The following is a 27,350-nucleotide window of genomic DNA, read 5'->3' as shown; positions in this document are numbered from 1 at the left end:
AAACGTGCAAATTTAACAAAGCAAATTCAAAACCATGCAATGTGCGAACAAGAAAAAAGGGATGGAGGGAGGCAATGTGAGCTCACCGTTACTGGAACAGATGTTGCAGGACCACCTGACCAACCCCTGCATCTCCCTTAGGAATGGCATCCAGACAATACTGTCTCATAAATGTGTGAGTTGTCTTCCAGGTGGCTGCTCTGCAAATGTCCTGCAGAGGTACACCTGCAAACAGTGCCATGGACGCTGAGAAAGTTCTCATAGAATGCGTTCTTAGTGAGGATTGTAAAGGTTTTGCAGCTGCTTGGTGGCAAAAGTTTATAGCCCCTACTATCCATCTGGCTATACTTCTCTTAGAAAGGGCCTGTCCTTTCCTAGGGGCACTGCATGCGACAAACAATTGAGTAGACTTCCTAAAACTCTTGGTTCACTCCAAGTAAAACTTGAGGTTCTCTTTGATGTCCAACGAATGGAGAGCTCTCTCCGCCGGAGACGCTGGGTTCGGAAAGAAAGATTTTAGAACCACTGGTTGGTTAATATGAAAGTCTGATGGCACCTTTGGTACAAACTTGGGGTTCCTACGAAGTACGACTATCTTGTTTAAATTGGAGGAAAGGCTCCTGAATAGTCAAAGCCTGGATCTCACTGACCCGCCCGGAAGAGGTTAGGGCTAGAAGCAAAGCCACTTTCCACGATAAATGCTTCAGATCCGCTTTGTGTATTGGTTCAAATGGGTGTTTCATAAGCTGAGAGAGAACCGTGTTGAGTTGCCAAGACGGTGGAGGAGGCCTTACTGGAGGAAAAACTCGAAAGAGCCCTTTGAGAAACTACTTAATAAATCTAGATGACCACAGAGATGGAGCCGTCAAGTGCACCCCAATGGATGCATGTGCCAAGCCTGTAGATGGAGGATATAGGGTAGTATTCGCTCTGGCGATGCCAGTAGTGGATCAATACGCTCTTTCTGACACCACAAACAAAACTCTTCCATTTCAGTGAGTACGATTTGTTGGTGCTCTCTGCTCTGGCCTTTTCCAAAATATCCCGAAACTCAGGGCGAATGTCTAAATGGGCGAACTCATTGTGTTCAGGAGAAAGGCCGATAACTTGAGTGATCTGGGGTCTGGGTGTAGAATCTGGCCCTTGTTCCTCGTCAAGAGCTGTGGTGACACTTTCAGCGGAATGTGATCCACCTCGGAGAACAGGAGGAGCTCTGAGAACCAATGTTGGCGGGGCCATAACTGAGCTATCAGGATGAGTCTGCAATGTTCCTGTTTGATCTTTGCGAGCAACCTTGATATCAGAGGAATGGGTGGAAAAGCATAGGCAAATTTTCCACACCATGCCATTGAAAATGCATTCCTGCAAGAGCCCGGATGGTGAACCCAACTTGCATATTAGCGGCATTTGGTGTTCTGCAGGGTTGCAAACAGATCCAGCATGGGTTTCCCCCACCTTCTGAAGACCTGGTCGAGCACGTCCTGATTTAATTCCCATTCATGACAGGAGGATGTCATTCTGCTGAGAGTGTCTGCCGTCTCGTTCTGCCTTCCTGGTAGATGTTCCGCACGTAGACTAATGCCATTGCGAATGGCCCAATCCCAAATCGTCTGCGATACCCGAGACAGGAGGAGAGATTTTGTTCCCCCTTGTTTGTTTAAATAATGCATTGTTGCAGTATTGTCTGTCCTTATGAGAACTGTTATGTGCTCTATCCTTGGAAGGAAAGCCTGTAAGGCCAAAAAAATCACTCTCAATTCTAGAAAGTTGATAAGATACTTTTGGAAGGAGTTGCTCCACTTCCCGCTGATTTGATGATCCTGAAGATGTGCTCCCCAACCCTCTAGGGAAGCGTCCGTGGTGATGACCAATGGAGGCCGAGGCGGTAGGAAAGGAAGACCTACTGCAAGGTTTTGTTGTCTTGTGCTATGCAAGCCGTTGCTGAGCCGTGAGCTGCTTGAGACGACCGCGCCTTGATGAGCCAATCGTCTAAGTAGGGAACAATTTGCATTTTCTTCTTTCTTAGGAAAGCCGTCACCGGAGCTAGGGACTTTGTAAGGATCCTGGGGGCGGACTTCAAGCCGAATGGAAGTACTTTGAATTGGAAATGGCTGCCGGCTACCACGATATGGAGATACTTCCTGAGGGCAAGTGAAATTGGAATATGAAAGTATGCATCCTGCAGATCCAGAGACGTCATATAATCTCTGTGGTTCATGCGGAGAAGAATATCTTGCAATGTGACCATGCAAAAGGTTTGGTGTTCGAGGTACTTGTTTAGGCCCCTGAGATCTATAATGGGATGCCAAGATTCCAAGTTCTTGCGTACCAGGAAGAAGTGGGAGTAAAAACCTTTGCCTTTCTCCGAAAAAGGAACTCTCTCTATTGCTCCCTTTTTTAGCATGGTCACAACCCCCAGCCGGAGTTGTTTTAGATGCTTCTGCACGAAGGTATGAGGAGGACAAGAAGGTGGGCGTTGAACGAACTCTAAAGTATGGCCAAATCGAACAATGTTTAAGACCCACTGGTTTGATGTAATTTGCTCCCACTTCTTGTAGAAGTGTGATATCCTTCCTCCTATCTTCCTGGTCTATGGCAAGGCTGTAGCCGGAGCCTGAAAGTTGTCATTGCCGTCTGGCTGCCTCCTTACCCTGACGCGATCTTTCCCCAGGAGGGGGCCTGGAATATGACGCCTGAGGTGGTTGCCTTTGGGTATATTGAGCCCGAAACTGCTGTGAAGTAAAGGAGGGGTAACGAAAAGTCTGGTAACCCCCTCGATAAGTCAAGACTCACCGACCACTGAAACACGAAAAGGAACTTTCTTAAATTGGAGTGTCCCTAAGGACCTTGCGGTGTCTGTATCTGTTTTTATAGCCTGCAAGGGTTCATCCACATGCTTACCGAATAATGCTTCTCCATCAAAGGGGAGGTCGACACCTTGTTCTGAACCTCTGGACAGAAGGATATTGCTCTTAACCAACCCTGACATTGCAGCACCGCTCCGCCAGCGAGTTGTGGAAAAGCAGTTGTTGCAATGTACATAGCGCAGTCAGTCACCTCAGCCGAGGTGCGCTCACCCTCCAAGAGGATCTTCTTTACTTCCGCTTTAGATTCTTCTGAGATGTGATCCAGATACGGGCAATATCAGCTCACAGCTGTCTGTCGTACCTCCCCAGGATTGCCAACGAATTTTCTGCCCTCACTATGAGGCCAGACATGGAAGAGAAACGCTTCCCAATGTTGTTAGTCTTCTACCCTCTTTGTCCGGAGGAGCTGAAAGTGGAGTTGATGGATTTTTAGAACGCCTCTGCGCTGCCTGGATTATAACGGAGTCCGGTTCCAGATGACTAACAAGACACGCTGGATCGTCCTCCGAGGCCTTATACTTTTTGTCCAACCTGGGCAAGATTGCAGTTACCGTAGCTGGATTTCTCATTACTTTGAGACCGTCCTCCCAGATGTATCCAACAATAGGTATGGAGCGAACACTCTTTTGATACGGCTCCTAGAAGTCGTATAAAAAACAATCCATCTGTTTGGATGGCATGAGTAACCCAAATCTCTTTGCCGCCCTCTCAAGCAAATTGTGGAAACCCCCAATATCTCCAGGGGGAGAATCCACAGTGGTAGGCGACGGAGATGAGGGTGTCGGCAATGTATAATTGTCCCAATCCCAGTTGTCTTGCAATTCCCCTTCTTCTCTCTCTTCATCCGAAGAGTCCATAACTTGTATGAAGGACCTTTGCGGGGTACTTCTGGCCAATCTAGGGGATGCTCTAGGTTGTGGCACTGGAGTGGCAGGTATGGATGGAGGCGGCGCCGTCGGAATGTCCGGTTGAGGCACTCTCCTTTTGTAATCTGACAACATAGACTGCAGATCAGATATAAGGGAACTCGGAACACAAACCATCTCCTCTGGAACATAAGTCTGCTGCCGCTGAGGAGAATAATACTGGTGATAATATTCTTCATCATCCTCTTGGCACTTTACATGAAGCTGCGAAGGGCTATGGGCTGCCCCGAACAGCCCATCATCATCTGAATCTTCTTCTAGCAGATGAGTCAGGATCAACGAAGTGATCTTACTTGGGGATGTAGCTCCTGGAGTGAAATTTCCTCATCCAGACGCAGACGGCATCTTCTTTTTCTTCGTCGACGGTGGCGACAATGGTACCGTCAACGGAATCGTCTACGGTAATCCAAGTGCTCTGACAGTGTAGACAAAGGTATCTTCACCGCTGGCAGTGTCGTCGACAGAGTCGTTGTCGGAACCATCGTCGATGACGTTCTGATCTTCAGCGTCGACGGTCTCAATTTTGTTACCGTCGTCGTGGACGAGGAAGAAGTCACTATCGCCAGACCGTCGTCGTCACCGCCGGTGTAGCTGCCGTGTACGTCCTCGTCGACGACGGAGTCGACGACGATGACCTCGTTGACGGTGGAATCGCCGTTGACTGTAACTTCAGAGGCTGAAGTAGGCTTTCTAAACGTCTGCAACACCTTTGGAGGGGGTGTAGAAGGCTCTGAGGAGGATTTTGGGAACTCCTTCGATGTAGAAGGCCGATGGCTGGATTTATAGGAGGATCTTTTTTCCTGAGGAGAAGATGAGAGACTGCGGCCTTCACCAGACCCCTGTGAGGTCTTTTTAAGTCTTTTAGGGTTGTCTGGAACCCTTTTCAAATTGAGGTGTTCTATACCTCTTTTGAGACTTCCTAGAAGACCATGAAGACTCCTCACTGTCAGAGTCTAAGACAGGTTTTTTTCTTGTCTTCAGCTTTTGGAGCCATATCAACAGCCTCCCCTCTCTATCTTTCAAAGTCTTTGATGAAAAGGTACGACATATCTTACAATCAGCAGCAGAGTGTTCAGTGTAGAGGCAATAAATATATACACTCTGTATGGGGGTCCTCTGAATGGAGCCTTTTCTTCCCACAAGTGCTGCAGGCTCCAAAGAGACTTTTCCTCTACCTGTCTGACATCATGCTGGTATAACAGGCTCTAGAGCTTATGAGTGTATATCAGAGACACCCAATAAGCAAAAGGAATTCAGATATGGAAAATCTTTTCTTACAAGAACAAACTGAGCAGAGCTCAGAGGAGACTCCCTAGCACGACGTGCGGTAGAAAATCTGAGGTGCTGGAGCTTCTCTCAGGAGGGTTCTAAAGTGTGGTACTCTCTGATTGGCTGAGGTTCAGGTTTGGTCCTTTTTTACATAAAGACTTGGATGGGTTGCTAAAATGAAGAGAATTGGTTTGTTATAATGTTATGTCTTTGAACATTGTTTTTTTTAAGGTACCAGGGGCTTCCATCTCGACAACGGGGAATGATTCAAGCATGTGAATCTATGAAAGTTTCAATACTGGAGTAAAATGCATTTACTTCTTTATGCTGCCCCTCCATTAATAGAGATCTGTATTGGTTACCTTTGACTGATTATCTTAATGCTGTTGCTTGCGATCCTATTAGCTGTACATTATATGAGATTGTTGAGCCACCATAAATGATTTGCTTACACTGTTCTTGATTGAATTTAATTTTAATTTCAATAAATGCTTTTACTGAGTAATAATGTTTTTAGTTTCTTAATACACTTTGTATCTTTCTTCTTTTTCTTGGTCTTGTTCCTTTTTATTGTTTCCCCCCTCATTACACTTTAAAATGTTAAACAGCTTTTACAATTCCTTTCATATTTATATTATCGTTATGATAAATATTTTGAATTGTTATTATGAGTTTCATCTGTATTTGATTTAACCCTCTTGGGTGTGGGCGTCGGCCACTACCTCCCTGGTGCGGGTCACGACCAGTGGCCGACACCGGGGAGGGGGTTAATAAATCCGCACCCGAGGATTTTTTTTTTTCTCTCCCCAAGAAACACGGAAGCTTTTCCGTGTCTCCCCCCGCCCCCCAGCCACCCCTTTGTGACGTCACTTTGTGGATTTCCCTACGTTCGGGAAGGCCTCGTAAGAAAGGGGAGGCTCTCCCCTTTCTTACGAGGCCTTCCTGAAAGTGATTCCTGGCCCCCGATCGGCACACAGCTGCGATCAGGGGCTAGGAAGCACCACTAGACACCAGGGATTTCACTTGGGGGGGTGGGCCCCCTCGGAAAACGGGACACCACCCCCCACCCCCCTGCCCCCCCCCCCCCCCCCCCCCCGGGCATATTTTTTTTTTTAAGGGAGGTGCTCCCTGGGGGAACGCGATCGCGCCCCCCCCCCCCCCCCGGGGCTACATTTTATTTTAAAAAAAAGAAAGAAATGGACAGGGGGTCGCCCGTGGGCAGGGTGACCCCCTGTGGGGGTAATAATTTTTTTTTAGTTGTTGTAGGGTTTCCCATTTTGGCCCCCAAGGAAACCATACAACAACAAAAAAAATATAGATCAAGCTGCAACTGCAAGACCACTTCTGGCAAATATATATATATATATATCACTTTTATATGTGGGTCTGGTTTTCCTGGGGGCCGATCGCAGCCCTCAGGGAAACCACACATGTATTGACAAACGTGATTTATATATATATATAGATATATATATATATATAGATATCGGCCCCCAGGAAAACCAGACCCACATATAAAAGTGATATATATATATATTTGCCAGCAGTGGTCTTGAAGTTGCAGCTTGCGTCTTCAAAGCAATGCACATACTTCAACTAACGCATTTCAACTGTAACTTTTAGGCAGCAATAAAAAAGTCAAGTAAGTATTGTGATTATGTTTCTGCTACAAAAGGGTCAGACTTGTCTAGTGGCAGTTTTAGTGCCATAAAGAAGCGCAGAAGGGTTATATGCCTACTGCAAAGAGCAAATCTGTATTTTATGTAAATAGCTGAGTACATTAGTAAAGTCAGCCATTACCTGCGCCATAATACAAATGAAATGTATGTGCGGGGTGGAGGGCGGCTATGGAGAGATCAAGGGCACTTTTGCTGGGTGGTAATGAGGGAATCCGAGGAGGAGGGAGTGGGAGCACCAATAATGATTGTTGGACTGGGCGCAGGAGGTGCTAAAGACTGTGAAGAATGGTATGTGACAAGGTGTTTTTTGAGTGTCTTGAAAGCACGTGCTGATTGAGGGAAGAAGCACAGGTAAGGTGGTCTCTACTGTTGCACGTATCTCACACACACCATCGATTTTGTGACTGTCTACGTAGGCTAGTGTTTTAGAGCAACAGTTTAGCCAATAGCAGAGATGGCATCTTGATGGATGTCTGCTGCCGTCACTCGGGTTATAGAGGACAGCTCTGACATAGGACATACTGAGACAGCATCTGAGGGATAGGACACTGGCGCAGACTCTGGGAGTGTTTTTTCAGTCGGAGGAGTCCCATTCGATAACTCCTCTTCCAGTAAATTATGAGGGAGGTGATGAGGACAGTCCTGCTGTCCCTTCGCAAGCACAGTCTGTGCAACGGGGTAATAGTGGGTTAGCCCAACCTAGAGAGCAGGTGAATGCGGCGGCAAGCAGAGAGAGAGAGTGCTCTCTTGGGAGCTCCCCAATTTAGTTCATCCCCAAATTCCACCGCCCAAATCGTATTGTGGAGACATCAAAATTATCTATCGCAAAACAAACTGGTTTTGTGAGGCAGGCACCTGTGTTTTTGGTCCTGGGTTTGGCGGCCATATAGAGAAACACACTAAACCCAAACATTTCTGGAAACTAGACATTCAGGGGAGTCCACAGAGGTGTGACTTGTGTGGATTCCCCAAAGTTTTCTTACCCAGAATACCCTGCAAAGCTGAAATGTTGAATAAAAACTCTATTTTTCTTGCATTTCTGTCACACAAACTACAGGTATATGCTGGGATCCACAAAATTCCTACCACCCACTGATTCCTCACCTGTCCTGATAAAAACACTACCCCACTGGAGTGCCTACACCTAGTGCCTGCGTCAGGAATGGATCACCCCAGGGTCAACAGCTGCCTCATGTAAGGACCAACATTGACCGTTGTGTGATCTATTCCTGTCGTGGGCACCAGGCCTACCCACACAAGTGAGGTACCATTTTTATCTGGAGACTTGGGGGAACGCTGGGTGGTAGGAAATTTGTGGCTCCTCTCAGATTCCAGAACTTTCTGTCACCGAAATGTGAGGAAAAGGTGTTTTTTTAGCCAAATTTTGAGGTTTGCAAAGGATTCTGGGTAACAGAACCTGGTCAGAGCCCCACAAGTCACCCCATCTTAGATTCACTTAGGTCTCTAGTTTTCAAAAATGCACAGGTTTGGTAGGTTTCCCTAGGTGCCGGCTGAGCTAGAAGCCAAAATCTACAGCTAGGCACTTTGCAAAAAACACGTCAGATTTCAATGTAAAAATGTGATGTGTCCATGTTGCATTTCCTGTCGTGAGCATCAGGCCTACCCACGCAAGTGAGGTACCATTTTCATCAGGAGACTTGGGGGAACACAGAATAGCAAAACAAGTGTTATTGCCCCTTGTCTTTCTCTACATTTCTTCTTTCTAAATGTAAGACAGTGTGTAAAAAAGACGTCTATTTGAGAAATGACCTGTAATTCACATGCTAGTATGGGCACCCCGGAATTCAGAGATGTGCAAATAACCACCGCTTCTCAACACCTTATCTTATGCCCATTTTGGAAATACAAAGGTTTTCTTGATACCTATTTTTCACTCTTTATATTTCAGCAAATGAATTGCTTTATACCCGGTATAGAATGAAAACCCATTGCAAGGTGCATCTCATTTATTGGCTCTGGGTACCTAGGGATCTTGAAGAATCTACAAGCCCTATATATCCTCGCAACCGGAAGAGTCCAGCACACATAACAGTATATTGCTCTAAAACATCTGACATTGCAGGAAAAAGTTACAGAGTAAAACGTGGAGAAAAATGGCTGTTTTTTTCAGCTCACTTTCAATATTTGTTTATTTCAGCTGTTATTTTCTGTAGGAAAACCTTGTAGGATCTACACAAATGACCCCTTGCTGAATTCAGAATTTTGTCTACTTTTCAGAAATGTTTAGCTTTCCGGGATCCAGCATTGGTTTCACACCCATTCCTGTCACTAACTGGAAGGAGGCTGAAAGCACCAAAAATAGTAAAAATGGGGTATGACCCAGTAAAATGCCAAAATTGTGTTGAAAAATGTGGTTTTCTGATTCAAGTCTGCCCGTTCCTGAAAGGTGGAAAGATGGTGATTTTAGCACCAGAAACCCTCTGTTGATGCCATTTTCAGGGAAAAAAACACAAGTCTTCTTTGGCAGCCCTTTTCCCCCATTTTTTTAAAAAAAAAAGAAATTTTCACTGTATTTTGGCTAATTTCTTGGTCTCCTCCAGGGGAAACCACAAACTCTGGGTACCATTAGAATCCCTAGGATGTTGGAAAAAAAGGACGCAAATTTGTCGTGGATAGCCTATGTGGACAAAAAGTTATGAAGGCCTAAGCGCGCACTACCCCAAATAGCCCAAAAAAGGCTCGGCCCGAGGGGGGGGGGGAGAGGCCCAGCAGCTAAGAGGTTAATAAAGCTGATTTACCTTAAAAAAGAAAACATTTCACCCCTGGCTTTTTTCTTTAAACGAATTTAGCAATAAATATGGTTTATTTCTGTATCTACATACATATCATATGATTTTCCTCTGAAGATGAGAGTAGACGCAATTCTTTGGGGATTATGAAAGATAAGGAGGTTGTACGTTTTGTACTGAGGGATCATCAGAATACATGTGGGGGTGCAGACACACATGGAGGTGCAGCCTCTTCTTTATTACTGGTGGATCTCACTCATGATCATCCATAATGCTTTCCACAACCTCACACCCCGGGTAAAGCACTGCACAACTATTTCTCAGTAATACTGTGTAACTGCACTCAAGAGAGTCTGGGTTATTTATGAGGACTAACAGTTCAAAGTGTTTAACACAAAGTGAATGTGCTGTGTTGTTTGTTTTATACAGAGAGGTGTGGGTGCACAAACCATGAAACGATTAAATACACAACCTTCACTTTTCCACCACTCAAGCACTGGAAGGCTTCCTCTAGTTTTTTCAGATGTATAGGTTAAGCCCATCCTAGTTTTGGCTACTGGGATAAGGACAGATAGGCCTAATGAGAAAAGGGTAGGATGCAAACCAGTCTGTCTTTTTTGCACAGCAACTGGCTCCCCATCTACCCCTCATTTTGCGGTACAACTGATCTACCAATCAGCTATATCCTAAAATGCACATTCATTAGAGGCTCATCAGCGTGTTGTGTATGAGGAAGAAGGCATTTTTTACACCCCTGTGAATTCAGGGAAGGAAGCATATGATACACAGCAGACTTTCACTCACTGCTTTCACATTCTCATTAAAGAGACAGCAGCAGCTTTTAGCAGAAGAAATAGACTTGTATGAAATGAAATCAGTAGAGCATTTAGTGTAACCATGGACCAGTTTTCTCCCAAAGATGCCGCCCACCAGTACTCACAAGGTGGAAGTTGTCCAAAAGGCAGCATTCACTTTGCAAATTGGTTTTCACCACTTATATCTCATTATGAGCACCCTACTGTGAGGGATATTAACACAGCATGCTCACAGTTAGTGATACCAGAAGTCCTGTTAACTCCAAAGGGTGCTGAATTAACAGGGTTTATGGGTTGAAAATCCTGAGTACTGAGACATTTTCAAGGGTATTAGTTAAATGCAAGTCTTACTGCCCATTAATTCACCATTTTCAACAGCCATTTAACTGGCCAGAGATTAGCAGCTGATATCTCCGATGGAAATATTGCTGGTCAATGGTGTTTTTCATGGACCTTGTAATTCCCGCTAACAGTGTCACCATCCCCATCACTAATTCCAGCTACCTCGTACTCAAACTTCATGACGTGTGTCAGTAATCTGCAATTGTGGTTGCAAGGCACTGATACATATTACTGTAAGTCGCACTCCTCTTCTTTGCTAATCACAATTAACTTTAGTACACTGCAACTTGTGATTTCACACTCACAAAGCATGTGATTTGTAAATCACAGACTTTGAGAAAGCAAAAGCGATGACTATGCAGGCCTCGCATTCTTCCCTGTGACTGACATCTTAACTATCAGTGGGGCAGCAGGCATGAAGAGCTACGTTCTCATTATATTTTGACCAACATGTTTTCATTAAAGTGCTTTTAATAAAGTGTGTGCATTTTAGAGAAACAATAATGAATGCAAATATGTAACTGATTGTCTTTGTTAACCAAAAAACACTAAAAATATTGACAATGAACACCTCACCTTTTGCAAAGCTCGACACCAGCTAATAGCATGAATCAGGATGTGAACCATGAACTTACAGGTATAAGGCAGCCTTTCTCACAAGGTTAACAGCAGATTATTTTGTGTAGATGGGGTCCTTTGCATTACATTCAGAATAACCCTCTAGTTTCGCAATGATGGCTCTTACAATGAAATGTACGTGTGATCCATTTCCCACAGAGGAATCTCTAAGGAAGATGTGCAGCGTGCTAGTTTCCCACTTCAGGTTCATAATGATATTAAATAAATTCATGTTCAACACAATGAGGATCACCTGCTTCGTGACAAAGGCAGACATTCCGTTAAAGAACCTTCTGTTCCACAATATCTGTGATCTCATTCAGCTCTGTTGCGTCATCGACTTTACATCAGAAAGGCAATTTGTCCTAGACAGAAAAAGACTGGGTTTGTTCTGATCTGCTAGACCTGTCAGTGATTCACACAAAGAAAAAGTCAAACTGACTCATCTGAATATTTTCAAATACATCAAACATATGTCATGTGTTTGAAAGTGTAAAGAATCAGAAATTGAAAGCTCTGCACCCAATGATAAAGACATTTTTACTGGGTTAAGAGTTCTAAATACAAAACGTTATTGTGATGACGTTTTATGTTAGTAATATAATGCTATATACTTCCATTATTTTGACTTAAAACGCAACGTTTATTTACAGAATAACATTTTCTTCACAGCGTTTTGATTTATTTATCAATAAATAAAACACACATATATAGCCATTCAATGACACTTTCCTGTACAATCTTCTTTGCTGATTCATTGCTTGTTATATTGGTTGCCATTTGAAGCAGCTGGGGCAAAATAACGTACATACAGTATACAAAACATTATATTTTATGACAGAATAGAGAAAGTATCTACAAAATAAAAACGTTTAAAAGAGTGCAAAGGACATTATGCGTTAAGATTAGAAGAGAAAAATATGAATGTGATTTCTGCAGACTGAAGTCTAAATGGTTCTGTCTTGTCTGACCATGTGGTGGTAATTCATTTTTTGTGCATCCCACAGAGCCATGCAGACAGGAACTGTGAGCACATCGATGCTAGAGACAATAAGGAACTGAGGCCTGAGGAAGGACACACAGTGGACAGAGAGGAACAGAGCATCGTCTACGGACTGTCTGGTGCTAGGAAGAGTTACTGGTGAGTGGGGCCTGGGCTCATTGTCAGGAAAATGGTGGCACTATTAGGGTTGCCACTACTAGGGAATCTGTTAGAGAGGAAGGATTAGTCCTTAGATTAATATGGGGCCTATATCACTGATTGCCTACAACCAGGTGTGATCCCTGGTTACTCCATTGATCAGTGTTATGGGTCACTCAGAATTCGAGTCATTGCTGCTGTGGCAGACCTTTCCTTTGACAAAGTGCAGTGCGCAAGAGAAAGCACTTCAATGGAGCTGACAACCCCAGCACAAACTTCAAAGGCCAGATACTAAATCGCATATTTGTGTGGACTTGGATAATAAAGGTGGGGGCATGTGTCCCTACTTTGTTGAACAGCACCATCTGATCTAGAGAAGGAAGATTGCCAAACTTCATTGCTGCTGGAACCAGTACTGGGACCAAGGTCTGCCAGTCTCGCATCTGAATGAGGGGCCATTAACCAGTAACCAAGAAGAAAACAAGTTACTTACCTGTAACTACAGTTATCCAGTATTGGTATCTTTCATAAATTCACATGCATGAATCATCCCCGTCGTCGAAAAGGGAGTCCCACAGTACATGAAAAGCAATAATGAACAAATATTTATTTTTTCCCCTATATGCTATAATGGAAACCCAAATCACTCATATAGCCTATCTAAGTCCTTTTGTGAAAAGGACCCAAACCTGGCTGCTGGTCAATCAGGCACCAGCACCCTCTAGAACACTCTACAGAGAAGCTCTTTCCCTCAGATTTTCTAGCACAAGAGTGAAAACCATGACCTGAGAGGAAATGCAAGCATCTAAGGGGAGGAAGGTGGGTCGCATGTGAATTTATGAAAGATACCAATACTGGATAACTGTAGTTACAGGTAAGTAACTTGTTTTCTTATCCAGTATTGGATCTTTCATAAATTCACATGCTTGAATCTGAATAGCCAGCAGTACTCTTAATCAACGTCATGCCCACAGAGGATGGTGGGTGCGAGCATAGAAATCCTCTAAAACATATTACCAAATAACAAGGTTATAAATCTTGTATTATGAGCATAAAACAAATATATATATATATATATATATATATATATATGAAAATAGAAATGAACGTGTCAGCCCCAAATGCGGCAGGCTGTGCCAGGGTCGCGAACCCTAAATACTCAACAAATCACTTCTTAATAAGAAGAAAGGGTTACAGCCACTTGTGTCACTATCAAAAAATACATTTAATGTGGCAGAATAAACAAAACAGCAAAAATAACTCTAACGCGTTTCAGGAGACAAGGCTCCCTTGATCACAGAGACAACTTCAGCCCCATTTCTCTCTCCATTTTACATACTATCCTAAACATTAACATATAAAACGGACTAAATTTCCTTTATACACTGATGGCTGCCATATTTGAATGTACTTCTAGTACCAGGAATATAACCACAATTAAAAAAACACAATTAAACATTGAAATCCACCTTATTCACAGTATTCTCCAAGTAATTGTAACTCACTTGTTTATATACTTTCACTTCTTATAAAATTATAACAATAAACTTTTTATATATCCCCCAAAATCACTTCATATTCTAAATGCATCAGTTCCATAATGTTTCACCTAAATGATCATACCTCTTGTAGTTAGTGGACTTTCTCAAAGCCATACCATTTGTATAGTCCTTGGATTATATCAATATAATAGCTCTTTTGCTTTTATATAATCAGTTTAAATTCCTGTCAAGAGATAGAGATGAGGAAACATTAATAATATTAGACCATACAAAAATCATACAATAAAATTACTAATACTGAATCTAAATAATCATATCTGAAAAATCTAATACTGGTATCACGACTAGTTAGTGCAAATGTACAGATAATTCTTCATCCTTATTCATCCCATAGGTGATACGCGTGAGTACGATCAGCACGTCCGGAGCCCCTATGTGAAAGGTGCACACACGCATTAAGGTTTTAAGCGTGTGTTAAGTTTAAACGAAAGTCTTTCGTTTACATATTCATAGCGCGTCCAATTTAGAACTTCGCCGTTTTGAGAGCGCGTTCAGAATTTACTTTTTATAATTAAAACGCGCAGTTGCTTTTAGAGCGTGTTCGACTTAAAGCAGACGTGAAAGTTTTCATGTGTCTGCTGTGAAGTACACGCAAGCACAAAAGCAAAAACGTATATGGGGATGCTTTTTTGAAGTATCTCTGAAGACTACCAGTGGAAGCAGAAGAACAGTGCCACATTGCTACATGAAATGAAATCATCGTTTGGAAATAACTTTAAACAGTAGCAAAGGCACTGCTGTCATAATGTGAGTGCGGGCTATTATTCTTAAGGATTTTAAATTGATTTAAATCGATTTAAAACTGATTTAGAGCTGGGACAAGACTCTAACTATCATTATGATGTTATTTTTTACTGAATGAGAGACTGACCAATGTGATACACATGTAGTCAAAAGGTGATGCATTCAGTGTAATTTAAAGAACATCAAGATATTTAGCTGGGTAATAGCAGCGATAGACTCTGTGAGTAAACAGAGGGAGTGTCACTTTGATTTTTTGGCAGAAAGCAAAATGGCTTCCATTGGTGGCTGTAACCCTTTCTTCTTATTAAGAAGTGATTTGTTGAAAATATATATATATATATATATATATACACATATATACATCACATATATAACAGTATATCAACCATACTGCATAGCAACTATAGAGTATTGCATATAGAATTGTCTCTACATAATAAAGGAAAGCTCTCACCTTAGCGAAAGAGATGACGTAAGACAGCATATGCAAATAGAGAGTCAGTTCTTTGTGACGACTCCAAACAGTAATGCTGCGTAAAGGAGTGCGTAGTCTTCCACGTCGCAGCCTGACATATTTTATCCAGAGTAATGCCCTGGAACAGAGCAGTCGATGTGGAGACGGCTCTCGTGGAGTGCGATCTCGGGTGCTTCGTCAACAGTTTTCTTGCTTTCGTGTGGCAAAACTGAATTGTAGGTGCAATCCACCGGGCTATGGTGGCCTTAGTAACCCCTACCCCTTGCCGTCCATGAGCATAAGATACCAACAGCTGTTCTGTCTTCCTTATCTGCTTGGTAGTTTGAGGTAAAATTTGAGGCAACTCTTGATGTCCAAGGAATGCAGAGTCTTTACCGCAATTGTAGACGGATTTGGTTAAAAGGTTCGTAGTATTACATGCTCATTCAGGTGAAATGATGATGGCACTTTAGGAATGTAGCTGGGGTTAGTCCTGAGCAGGACAAAGTCATCCGAAAAAAACAGAAAAGGTTCCTTAGTAGTAAAGGCCTGTATATCGCTGACTCTCCTGGTGGAAGTAAGAGCAAGCAGAGTTGCCACTTTCCACGTGATGTACTTGAGTTCAGCTCTGTGAATGGGTTCGAACTGAGCTTTCATTAGCTGGAACAGGACTACATTCAGATGCCACTCTGGCAGTGGTGGACTCACCGGAGGGATAGTGCAAAAGAGGCCTTTCATGAACTGTTTAATAATCCTGGATGAGCCGAATGAGCGCATATCAGCAGAGCGTCTATTTGAGGCTATATCTGCCAAATGGATCTTAACTGATGCATGGCATAAACCAGACTTTGAGAGGGTTAGAAGATACGAGAGAATTTGTGCCGGCTTAATCCTTAAAGGGTGGAACTTGTTCTGAGAGCATCAGACACAAAATCTCTTCGATTTGAGCTTGTACATCTTATTTTTACTGTCCGCTCTTGCCCTAGATAAAATCCGTCTGCATTCTTGGTCAATGGTCATACCCTGGCACTCTCGGAACTCAGGAGCCAAGCGTGCAAGTGCAGAGATCTTGGATCCGGATGAAGAATTTGACCCTGAGTCTTCGTGGGAAGGCCATGGTTGCAGGGAAGGCGCATGGGAGTGGCCACGGACAGGAGTAGGAGCTCCGTGTACCAATACTGCCTGTGCCACCAGGGCGCTATGAGTAAGATCCTGCAGCCCTCCGACTTCATCTTCCTCAGGAGTCTGGGGATCAATGGGATGGGTGAAAAAGCGTACGCAAAGATCGCGGACCATCGAAAGAGCATTTCCCCACGACTCCGGGAGTAGGTATCGACTGGCGTAAAATTGCCATTTGGCATTCTGATTGGTGTCAAACAAATCTAGGGTCAGTTGTCCCCAGCATTGGAAGACGCCATCCAGTACCTTCTGGTAGAGTTCCCGCTCGTGGCAGTTGTCTTACGTCCTGCTGAGAGAGTCCGCCAGGACGTTGTTGACATCTGGCAGGTGCTCCACCTTCAGGCGAAAATTGTGCAGTGTGAGCCAGTCCCAAAGAGATTGAGCTTCCTTTGAGAGGGATCTTGTTCCTCCTCACTTGTTGATATGAAACATGATTGTTGTGTTGTCCGTCCGGACCAACACTGATGACCCTTCAATGTGTGGAAGAAAAGCCTTGAGCGTGAGGTGGATCGCCTTTAATTCCAAAAGATTTATGTGCATTCCTTTCTGCGCATCTGACCATCTTCCCTGAATGCGTATGCCCTGTAAATGCCCCCCCCAGCCTTCCAAGGAAGCGTCTGTCGTGATGATAAAATCTGTTATTGGCGTTAGAAAGGTGGGCCCTTGAGAGAGACCACCATCGCAAAGCCTGCAGCATTTTTGGGGTAACACTTATTGAGTTGTCGAAGGATCTTTGCGACTGGGTCCACTGGAGCTGTAACTCCTCTTGCAAAGGTCTCATTCTCAACCTTGCTAGATGAACGAGGACGATAGCTGAGGAAATCATGCCTAAGAGCGACTTGAACAGTCGTATTGAAACAAACGTTTTTCTGGAAATACTGACAGCCAAGTTGGTTAGTTTCTGCTGTCGTGCCAGAGTGAGGTATGCCTTGTTTTCGATGGTGTCGAGTTCTGCACCCAAGAAGACTATCCTGCGTGAGGGAAGGATGACTTACTTCTGGAAGTTTACTGTGAGTCCCAAACTGCAAAATAACTCTAGGCAGGCGTTTGTAGCCCTGGACACTAGTAGTGATGAAGGAACTTTTATGAGCCAGTCGTCCAGGTATGGAAACACCTGAAAACCCCTGAGGCAAGTCATTTTGTGAAAATTCGTGGAGCTGATTTCAGACCGAATGGGAGAACTTTGAATTGATAATGGGCACTGGCCATAGTAAAGCGGAGATACTTGCGATGTTTTTGATGTATCGGTATGTGGAAATAAGCATCCTGGAGATCCATTGTTGTCATGAAGTCTCCAGGATTCAGAAGGTGTAGGATATCCGACAGCGTGATCATCCGAAAGGATTGCTTCCAAAGGAACTTGTTGAGCTTCCTGAGATCTAGGATCTGTCTCCATTCCCCTGACCTCTTCTTTATTAGAAAGAACCGGGAATAGAACCCAAGTCCTATTTGCTGAACCGGAACCTCTTCTATCGCACCCTTGGTGAGCATCAGGAATACCTCCTGCTGAAGCAAGTGAAGATGGAACGGTTTGGCTGTTCCTGGTGGATGGTGCGGTGGTTTTTGTATAAATTCCAAGGTATGACCTCGTGCCACTATATCCAGCACTCATTTGTCTGATATTATGCTTTTCCAATTCTGGATGTAATTGGAGATGTTCGCTCCCACTTGGTGATTCTGTAAATAGTGGGGAAAGATAGACGGTGCCTGATAATGATCATTGTTTTCTAGGTTGATCCCGGGTTTGGGAACCCTGTTTTCTCCTTCCTCCCTGTCTGGCATATGAGGCAGTGGATGGTTTTCTATACTGCTGCTGATAGGTTGGTCTATACTGGGGCTGCTGATACTGCCTGTGATAGGAACCTCGAAATGAGGTAAATCCCCTTCCTGTTGCACCCCGAAAGGGCTGTTTCCGGTACTGGAAAGTACCTAGGGACTTAGCAGTATCTGTGTCAGCCTTGATGGCCTGCAATGCGTCTACATGCTTGCCGAAGAGAGATTCTCTGTCGTACAGCATGTAAAGAATTCTGGACTGCAGCTCCGGTCTGAAAGATGTGGCTTTGAGCCAACCCTATTGGCGTAATACCGCAGCACCAGCCCGTTGACAAAAGCCGGTGGAGGCTATATCTAGGGCGCAGTCAATTATCTCTTCAGACGTACGCTCTCCTTCTTGGAGGATCTTCCGTGCCTCTGCTTGTTTGCTTGCGGGATGAGGTTCATGAAAGCCTGCATATCTGACCACATTTGTCGATCATATCGACCCAAGATCGCTAAGGAATTTGCTGCCCAACAGTTATGGCTGAAATGGACGAGAATCTCTTACCCACGTTATCTAATCTCCTTCCTTCTCTATCCGGCGTAGTAGATATAGGCGCTGACGGGTTCCTAGAACTCCTTTGAGCCGCTTGAGAGATGACAGAGTCTGGCTTTGGATGGCCAGTCAAACATGCCGAAGAGTCCTGAGTTGCTTTATATTTCTTGTTGAGTTTTTGTGGCACTGGTGGAACTGTTGCCGGGTTGTGCATGATCTTGATACCCTTGCTCCATATGAAGTCAATGATAGGGATGGCCCTTACAGACTTCCTTGCTTGCTCTTTAAAATCATGGAGGAAGCATTCAGATTGTGAGACAGATGTTGGCAGGAGTAAACGTGCGGCCGCCCTATCCATTAAATTGTGAAAACCACCTATATCCTCCGGTGGAGAATCTGAAGGGCGAGGAGGTGGTGGAATTGGAGTGGGGGGCTAGGTAGTCATCCCATTCCTCAGTAGGATGCTGTGGCGTCGATATTTCACCTTCTCCCCCCTCTTCCCCAGATGTCAAAACATCATCTCCAGGGGGAGCAGCTAACACAGAATGAGGAGTCATCCTAGGAGTAGCTGGAGGTGGAGGTACGCTCCTTGGCATAACAGGAGAGGTTGGCGGTGACGGTTGATTCCCTGCTGTAGCTGGGAACCTCCTCCTATAATCCTGCAACATTGACTTTAAGTCCTGGATCAAGGAGGCAGGCATGTGGACAGAGTCTCTTGGTTAAGGCGGCAGTTGATAATAGTGCCCTTGATGAGAGTAATAAGGCTGATATTGATCATACTCATCATCATCATCCTCTTCCTGGTATTTGACATGCAATTGGGATGGGCTGTGCGCATTCCAAAATGGAGCTTTAACCGATTCCTCCAAGTCCAGCAGATGACTAGGTAACAAGGTTGACACCTTACTTGGTGAAGTATCTGTACGATAGATCGTCGATCTGGACAACGGTGTGATTTTAATCGTGGCTCGAAGATCTGGAGACCCAGAAGAAGTAGGAATAGCTTCAATCTGACTCACAGCCACCATTGGCATCGTCGATGGTGTCGACGACAATGGTCTAGTCGACGGCACTGCCATAACAGATGATTTTTCCATCAACGACAGTCTCGTCGATGGTGGTGTAGTCGACGGTGGTCTCGTCGACGACGGCCTCGTTGACGGTGTCCTCGACGGTGATGCAGCCGACGGAGCTCTCGTCGGTGGTGTTGCAGTGGACAGGGCTTTCATAGACGTTGTCATCAACGACGATGTTCTCGTCGACGAAGGCGTCAACGTTGACTTCAGCGACGCAGTTTTTTCTGGAAGCCTCGTCGACGGAGGTTTAATAGAAGAAATAGGAGCCTTTATCACACACATCGACGTAGTCGTCGCCGCAGACGGTCTCGTCAACGAGGTGGTGGAGACGGTAGATATGAACACCGTCGTCGTCACTGTCGACAACAGTGGTGTCGTGGTCGACTTGATTTTGATGGATACCTTTCTAGAGGTAGAAGGCTCAGACAAAGGAGAACGGTGAGACGACTCCTTTCATCGAGGAGAGGATGGCTCAGATGAAATTCAGCCCTGTAAGCCTTTTGCACCTTCTTTATGATGCATTGTTTGACGCTTTCTGGATCTTTCCACCTGGCCCAGGTCCTCAGATTTGGACCTTTTGTGTGGCCTTTCCGACTCACTCTCCTCACCTGAAGTACAGGATTTTGCCTATAGCATGTCAAAAGTCTACCCTAACGGTCCCTGAGGGTTTTTGTAGAGAAAGTACAGCATATCTTGCAGTCTTTCACCTGGTGTTCTGGGTAGAGGCAGTATAAGCCGTCTTTATGTGGATCATCCACATGAAGCCTTTTCTTGCCACAGGTCTTGCAAGGGCGTAAAAGGCCTTTTCCAGAAGAATCTGACATCCTTTAGAGGTTTCTTGAGAGAAAACACTTCTGAAGAAGTAGAAAACTGAGCAGAGCTCAACGAGACTCCCTTCACACGATGTGCGGTAGAAAATGTGAGGGAAAGAGCTTCTCTGGAGAGTGTTTTAAAGGGTGCTGGTGCCTGATTGGCCAGCAGCCAGGTTTGGGTCTCCTTTTCACAAAAGGACTTAGATAGAATATATGAGTGATTTGGGTTACCATTATAGCCTATAGGGGAAAAACATGTGTTCATTATTGCTTTTCATGTACCGTGGGTCTCCCACTTCGATGACGGGGATGATTCAAGCATGTGAATTTATGAAAGATCCAATACTGGACAATACTATTCTCTGAGCCTTAAGCATCAGCCTGCCGCCTGCCTACCAAGACCAGTGGCCTCTGGGATGAGTTGGAGGAGGAGGAGGAGGAGAGCGCTTAGAAGCCCGCTTGCCAAGGTTAACGTATCCTGTGAGGAGGAGAGAGCTTCGCAGGAGCAAAGCCCAGCTGGGATCCTAGGGGTGGGGATCACAGTGAACAGAGCGCGAGGTGCCCCATCCAGCCGCGATCAGTGCTGTAAGAGAGCTATCTGCTCTTTCAACAAAGTCGTAATTCCTGTTAAAGTGCTGTGAAGTTGAGGACCATCGCTGCTCACACTGGGACCGTCATCCTCTGTGCCAGGTGACAGCCACTGGGACTGTTGAGGCTGTGACCCTTGCATCTGAGGATGTAGACCGTCGCCTGTGCAGCTGAGGCTGCGGGCCATTGCCTGTGCAGCTGAGGCTGTGGGCTGTCGCCTGCGCAGCTGCTTGAAATAATTCTTGGAAGTTTGCTCATCTGTTTCCAGATTCCTCGTTATAGTTTGGTGGCAAGCTTCATTGGTGTTAAGCTGCACCCCCAGAGTTGTGCCACCACCTACAAGTCCCTGGTATGCGGTTCACTGCCAGTGACCTGTGAAACTGTTACGAAAGGAGCATCGCAAGTTGTTGTTCAGCAAATATTAGTAGTACGCAGCTGTGTATTGTTCACTGTGCCAGACCATGGATTTTTGTGACAGTTTCCACAATGAGTTTGCAAGCATGTGTGCCTTTTTATACGTGTCTAATAATGTTATTCTGGCTCATGATGCAATTGGAGAGAAACACATTTCTGACATGCATTAGGAAGGTACCCAAGATGTGGTGTCATCTTTCTTTTTCTCATCATATGACAATTTCATTGTATATAGGACTTTGCAAACCGTGTTTGTGCAAACGTTTACGTCTTTCCAATTACTTTGAATCTTCAACAACGGTAGCAGTGAGAAATGTCTCTTGCCTGAAAGCACGGGTCTGCTGGTGTCAGCGTGGTCAAGGATGGGACCGGTTGGATCTGGTCAGCTGCAGGAAAAAGCGGCTTGTTGTTTGGCATGTCCCGGTCACTTGAAAGGAATATCAGCCATCTGACCCTTGAAAGTCATTTTTGTCCTGGCTACAAGACAGAGGAGGTCCAGTCCTTCATGGCTCTTCTTTGGTCACATACAGCAGATTCAACCCTCTTCTGTCCAGAAAGTTATCTGAGGAGAGTACTGTGGCAATATTTACATATAACACCAACATATGGGTGGGTGAACTCCTGGGGCCTCCCTACGAAATGGGAAATAAGCTCCTAGAGGTAACCTTTACCCACTCTTGTAGCATTTCCTTTGTGCAGTACTGCCAACATGGAAGAACATTTCTTCCTCTTTGTAGAGCTGTATGCCCACTGCATAGGTGTGGATATGGAAATGGGCAGCCCCCACCTCCATAGTTACAGTTCTGGGAAAGCCTCCTACTGGGACTGAGGCCCACCTGCCTAGGGAGACAATAGAAGGGGGCAAGCCTGGCTGCTAGTTACATCTGCTTCTGATAGGAACTCTCTGGAGTTAAGTTCCTGCGTAAAGCCCACAGGCCATCCTGTCAGAGGGACCCAATATCTTCCCTACAACCAAAGCCTTTTGTCTCAGCTCTTGGAGCAAGTTCACACCTCGCTAAGGGCCATTCAGCTGCAAGCTAACAGTTGAAATTCATGCAGCTAGACCTTCAGAGGCTTACCGCAGGGAAAAGGCAACATTCTAAAAGTACCTTTAACTTAATAGTTATACAAAATTTTATTTGACCATTAAATTGGATTTGAATACCTATTAAAGAGTCCTTAAATGAAATGTTTAGCTATTTTGAAACCAAAGTTAGCAGTATTTAATAAAATAATGTAACCCATAGCACAGAATCAGATTTCTAAATGCACTGGGAATGATGGTCTTAGTCATAGCCTGGGCTAAAGTAGAAGGGTCCATACAAACTATGAGATCGGCTGAGGCACTGGATTAATCATAGGGTACCCCACACCACCCCCAAGTCATGGAGAATTGGGTAGTCTTTAGGCAACTCCAGAAATTCATTAAATATTCTTTGGGTCTCAGGGTTTGAAGAGGAGTATCTAAAGAATGGAGTTTTGAACATAAAGCGACTTTCAATCAAATCGTCACTTGTACCTTACAGAAAGCAAATGAAAAGAGCTACCTCATGTTAGAGTTGGTCCTGATACAAAACAATCTGTAAATGGTATGCATTTTGTAAACACTGCAAAACACTGTCTGGCAATTTGTTGTAGTGCTGAAATTTATAAACACTGATAACCACTGATTTTGAGAAGTTGGGAAAACACTGGAAATACCTACTGGAATTCACAAAAAAATAAACCCTGAAAACAGGATAGTTTATCATTACATCAAAATGCATGACAGTCTCTGGCCCATTGCTTATGTGCCTAATGAACAAGTTACTTACCTTTGGTAACATTCTTTCTGGTGAATCCTCTACCGAGATGTAGATTCCTCAGTTTTGGAATATCCTCAGGTGCCAGGCTAGAACCCGAAAGCTTTACAGCAGTGCTCCTGCACTTTGGAAGTGACACTGCAGAGCCACCTATATATGCTACTCCTGCACGCTGATGTCAGTTACCGTCTGCGCCCTAGAACGCAGGACTCAAAACCAATCTGCAGTACCAATATGCGGAACAATAATTTGGGACCTTTTTAAATGGAAGTGAGGCCATTCCACAAAACAGGGAAGCTAGAGGACAGGACAGGAAGGAATTTACGGTTAGAGAGGATATCCACCAGACAGGTTGCTACCAAAGGTACGCAGCTTGTTCTTCTGATGGATACTTCTAAACAGCACATTCCTCACCTTTAAAGTAGATACCCAGGCAGTACCTCCCAACCTGGAGGGTCTGTGCAGTGAAAGCAGATTCAAACAACTTGCCGGACAAAATGGGCGAAATGCCCTTCTTGTCAGACCTGAGTGTTGAGATAGTAATGCTCCATAACCGCAGGCACTGTTGCCCATGCCAGAGCCTAAAAGATGGGAAAACACGCACTGGCAAAACAAATAGTTTTTTTCCTGTGCTAGAGCTACTGGCTTCGCCAATGTTCTTAGTCACGTTGTACAGCATGTGTAGGCGCCTATGTAGGTACCGTGACGTGATGTCCGGTGTGGATCATGCCGGACACGTAGCCGATCAATGCCAACTAATAGCGCACATGGTTAGTGCTCAAGAAAAATCTCCAGGTCCAATCTCACACCTGGGGGAAATTCAAAGGTCTTAAATCTTCACTAGAAGCCTCTATTAGATGCTTTCTTTAGAGAAATGTAAAAACTGTTTGATAGAAAACCCATGCTCTTTCTCTGTACACAGAATTACTAACACTAAATAGGGGGGGAGGGGCAAGATTTTCAAACATAGGTAGCAACCTTTAAATGACTTGTTATGAAAACAAGAAGAAAGGGTTTCTCTGTTTTACCAAAGCTTAAATAGAGACTTAGAAGACGTTCTTGCACAAGTGGGAAACCTTCCAGAATCCTGGAAACAGCTCAGAGCGGACAGTCCAGTTGGACCATAGATTAAACAAGAGACGCGGTAACAAGTCAAAATATGCCTCTAACGTGATTGTTGTACGTTCAAGTAAGGCAAATGTGGAAGAAACTAATAAAAACAAATGAAGTCGAGCCAATTCAAGTCAACAGAATTCGGGGCCTATTTACTTCTAAGGGATGAGATAAAATACTGAAATTAAAACTGTTGTGGCTGATGAGGGCACTTCATTAAAGACTGTCACACCAAGGGAAATAAAGCAGAAATCAGAGACAATAAACTCGTGGGGAAAGGTCAGGATGTATATTAACAATACATTATTATTTAATAGTACACACTTTCAAAATGAAAAGTTGGGAGGACAAGTTGGGAGGCTGAAGCGCTCGGATTTTGGGAAGGACCCAAACTTGAGAGTAAAACATCTGAGACCTCAGGAATATTAGCCAATACACGATAGTTGTTTGTGACCTGGGACTTGCTAGATAAAAGACAGATAATGGCATCTGCTCTCCTAGACTTCAGGGCCACAGGGAACTTTATTGATCGAAGTTATGCCAAAGAGCTGGAGTCACCACGTCAAAAGGAGATTTCAGAACCCATTTAGGCTGGCTTGGTCTTAACGTCAGAACCAATACTATACAACATCTATTTGATGGTTATGAGGATTGAAAATACCAATGCACAACATATAAAGTTTAACTTAATTAAACTCCGCAATGTAAGGTAATTTTGGGAACGCCTTGCTTGACACTTTGTGACACACACAAACACTGGGGTACCCACTCCCTGCAGGAAAATTCTTACTACAGCAGTAAGAATTGTCTCCTTTAGTAACTGAAGTTAACCAGTCGGGAGGTGCAGCATCATCTGTGGCCTACGGAACTACTGGAATGCAAGTTTGTAGTGTTAGTAAACTACCTGATAGTTACAGATTATTTCAAGATGCGTTAGATTAACAAAAGACAAGCCAACCACCGCTTCATCGTGTCTACGATTGTCACATGGACCGGGAGCTGGTATTCTTTGTAGAAGGCTGTATATCCTGAGTGAACCAGAAACACAACCATTTTAAAATTACCTTCAAAAGAACCTAGCTACAAGGTTAATTAAGCTGCCCCTTTTCCCTCTTCTCCTTTTTTTCTTTGTGCCCAAAAAGGGGAGACAGCAGTGAACTTGTATTGACTATTGTGCAATAAACTGAATAACTATAAAGAACCAATATCCGTTACTTTTGATACCAGTATTACTGGATCAAATTAAGGGAGCGGTAATTTTGCGGAAAGTTTTATCAAGCTGCACCTCCGAGGCACGTACCATCTTGTCAGAGTCCGAAAGGGCGATGAAGGGAAGACAAATTCTAGGGCAAAATCTGGACTTTTCGAATACCAGGTCTTGCACTTTTGACTCTGCAACGCACCAGCACCATTTCAGTACTTCATTGATGACGTTATTCAAAGGCTCCCTTAACATGCGCTGTACTTTCTACACAGACAACATCCTAATTTATTCCAATTCAACTCAGGAACATATTCATCATGTCAAGGCAGTTCTAAAAGGTCTGCGTCATTATCATCTCTTTGTTAAACTGGAAAAATGCTTGCACCATGTGTCTGCGACAGAATTTCTAGGCTATGTCATCAACCCAGATGTTTTTGAAATGGACAAAAAAAGTGCAGGCAATAGGCCAGTGGCCGTCGATTCCTCAACAAAGTCATGCAGTGTTTCCTGGGGTTTGCCAACTTCTATAGGTGAGTTATTTGAAATTTCTCAGCCTGTGACTCGACTTTTGAGGAAAGGGCTTCTTTGAAATGAATGCAAGAATCAGACAAGGCTTTTAATAGGTTGAGGGAACAATTTCTGCAGGCACCGGCTTTACTTCATGCTGATGTGACTTCTGTGACTCCTGTTGGAAGCTGATAGTTCCCATTATGCCAAACAAGGATTTTTTTCCTAAGACATCTTGAAACTAGCCAGGTGCACCTGGTGGCATTCTACTCTTGAAAATTTACCAAATGTGAAATAAATTATAGCACATCTGATAAACTGGTATTAACTACAAAACAAGCATTCAAAGATTGGCGACACTATCCGATGGGAGCCACGCACACAATCAAGATTTATTCAGATCATAAAGATTTTGAGTTTTTAAAATCCACATGAGCCCTGAAACTGCCCCAGCTTTGCTGATCGTCATTTTTTCTCACTTTGATTTTATAATAACTTACCATCCAGGACCACAAAGAAGACAGGGCTCTAGTACCTGGAGAATAACAGACAACCATAAGGTTGAACCGCCTTTAATCTTACAACATGCAACAGAGAAACCAGAAGGCTTGGCAGTAATAAAAAAAAATCAAACTACTTCTTGACCAAGTTAAAGCTCCAGATCCAAGAAAACAGCAACCACGCATGTTTGAACAGTCACCTTAACAGATCACTAAGAGAAGGGCCACTCCATCATAGAGATGTTCATGATTCACCATATTCAAATCTGCAACTATAAGTCATACAGTGTTCACATAATTCTGACCTAGAAGGGCATGTGTGAGTGCAGATAACTCTGGCAAATATCTTTCACCACTTTTGGTGACAGGGCCTGTCACAAGATGTGAAAAGTTAGGTTTCAAGATGTGCCATTTATGCTCAAGAAAAATCCGATCACTAAAAGTCTACAGGATTACTTCATCTGATTCCAGTACCACCTTTCATTTGGCACACAATTTACATGGACTTCATAGAGGAACTACCACCTAGCAACAGAAACAATGTAGTGTTAGTGGTCATAGACCATCTCACCAAAAATAGGTCACTTCATAGCCTAGAAGAAACTCCCCTCTGCTCCAAAAATAGCCCTAATATTGTCCAAACACATAGTTACACTACATAGTATTCCCATGGTATT

At 44.0% G+C, this 27,350-nt stretch overlaps 1 long non-coding RNA gene across 14 annotated transcripts in view; it reads right to left on the bottom strand.

Moving 5' to 3' along the window:
• LOC138259234 (uncharacterized) overlaps positions 1–27,350 on the bottom strand; it is a 189,708-nt gene that overhangs the window by 70,208 nt on the left and 92,150 nt on the right. For 11 of the 14 annotated variants that reach the window (XR_011198687.1, XR_011198682.1, XR_011198683.1 and 8 more), the window contains 2 exons: positions 14,031–14,132; positions 11,520–11,631 (listed from right to left, as the gene is read on the bottom strand). This is a non-coding gene — a long non-coding RNA (uncharacterized lncRNA). Of the gene's footprint in view, positions 1–11,519; positions 11,672–14,030; positions 14,133–27,350 lie in introns of all 14 variants that reach the window. The other 3 variants (XR_011198684.1, XR_011198689.1, XR_011198686.1) reach the window with 3 other exon arrangements.

Source organism: Pleurodeles waltl, chromosome 9 (assembly GCF_031143425.1).
Source record: "Pleurodeles waltl isolate 20211129_DDA chromosome 9, aPleWal1.hap1.20221129, whole genome shotgun sequence".
Classification (NCBI taxonomy): domain Eukaryota; kingdom Metazoa; phylum Chordata; class Amphibia; order Caudata; family Salamandridae; genus Pleurodeles; species Pleurodeles waltl.
This window is presented reverse-complemented; position numbering and strand designations above follow the sequence as displayed.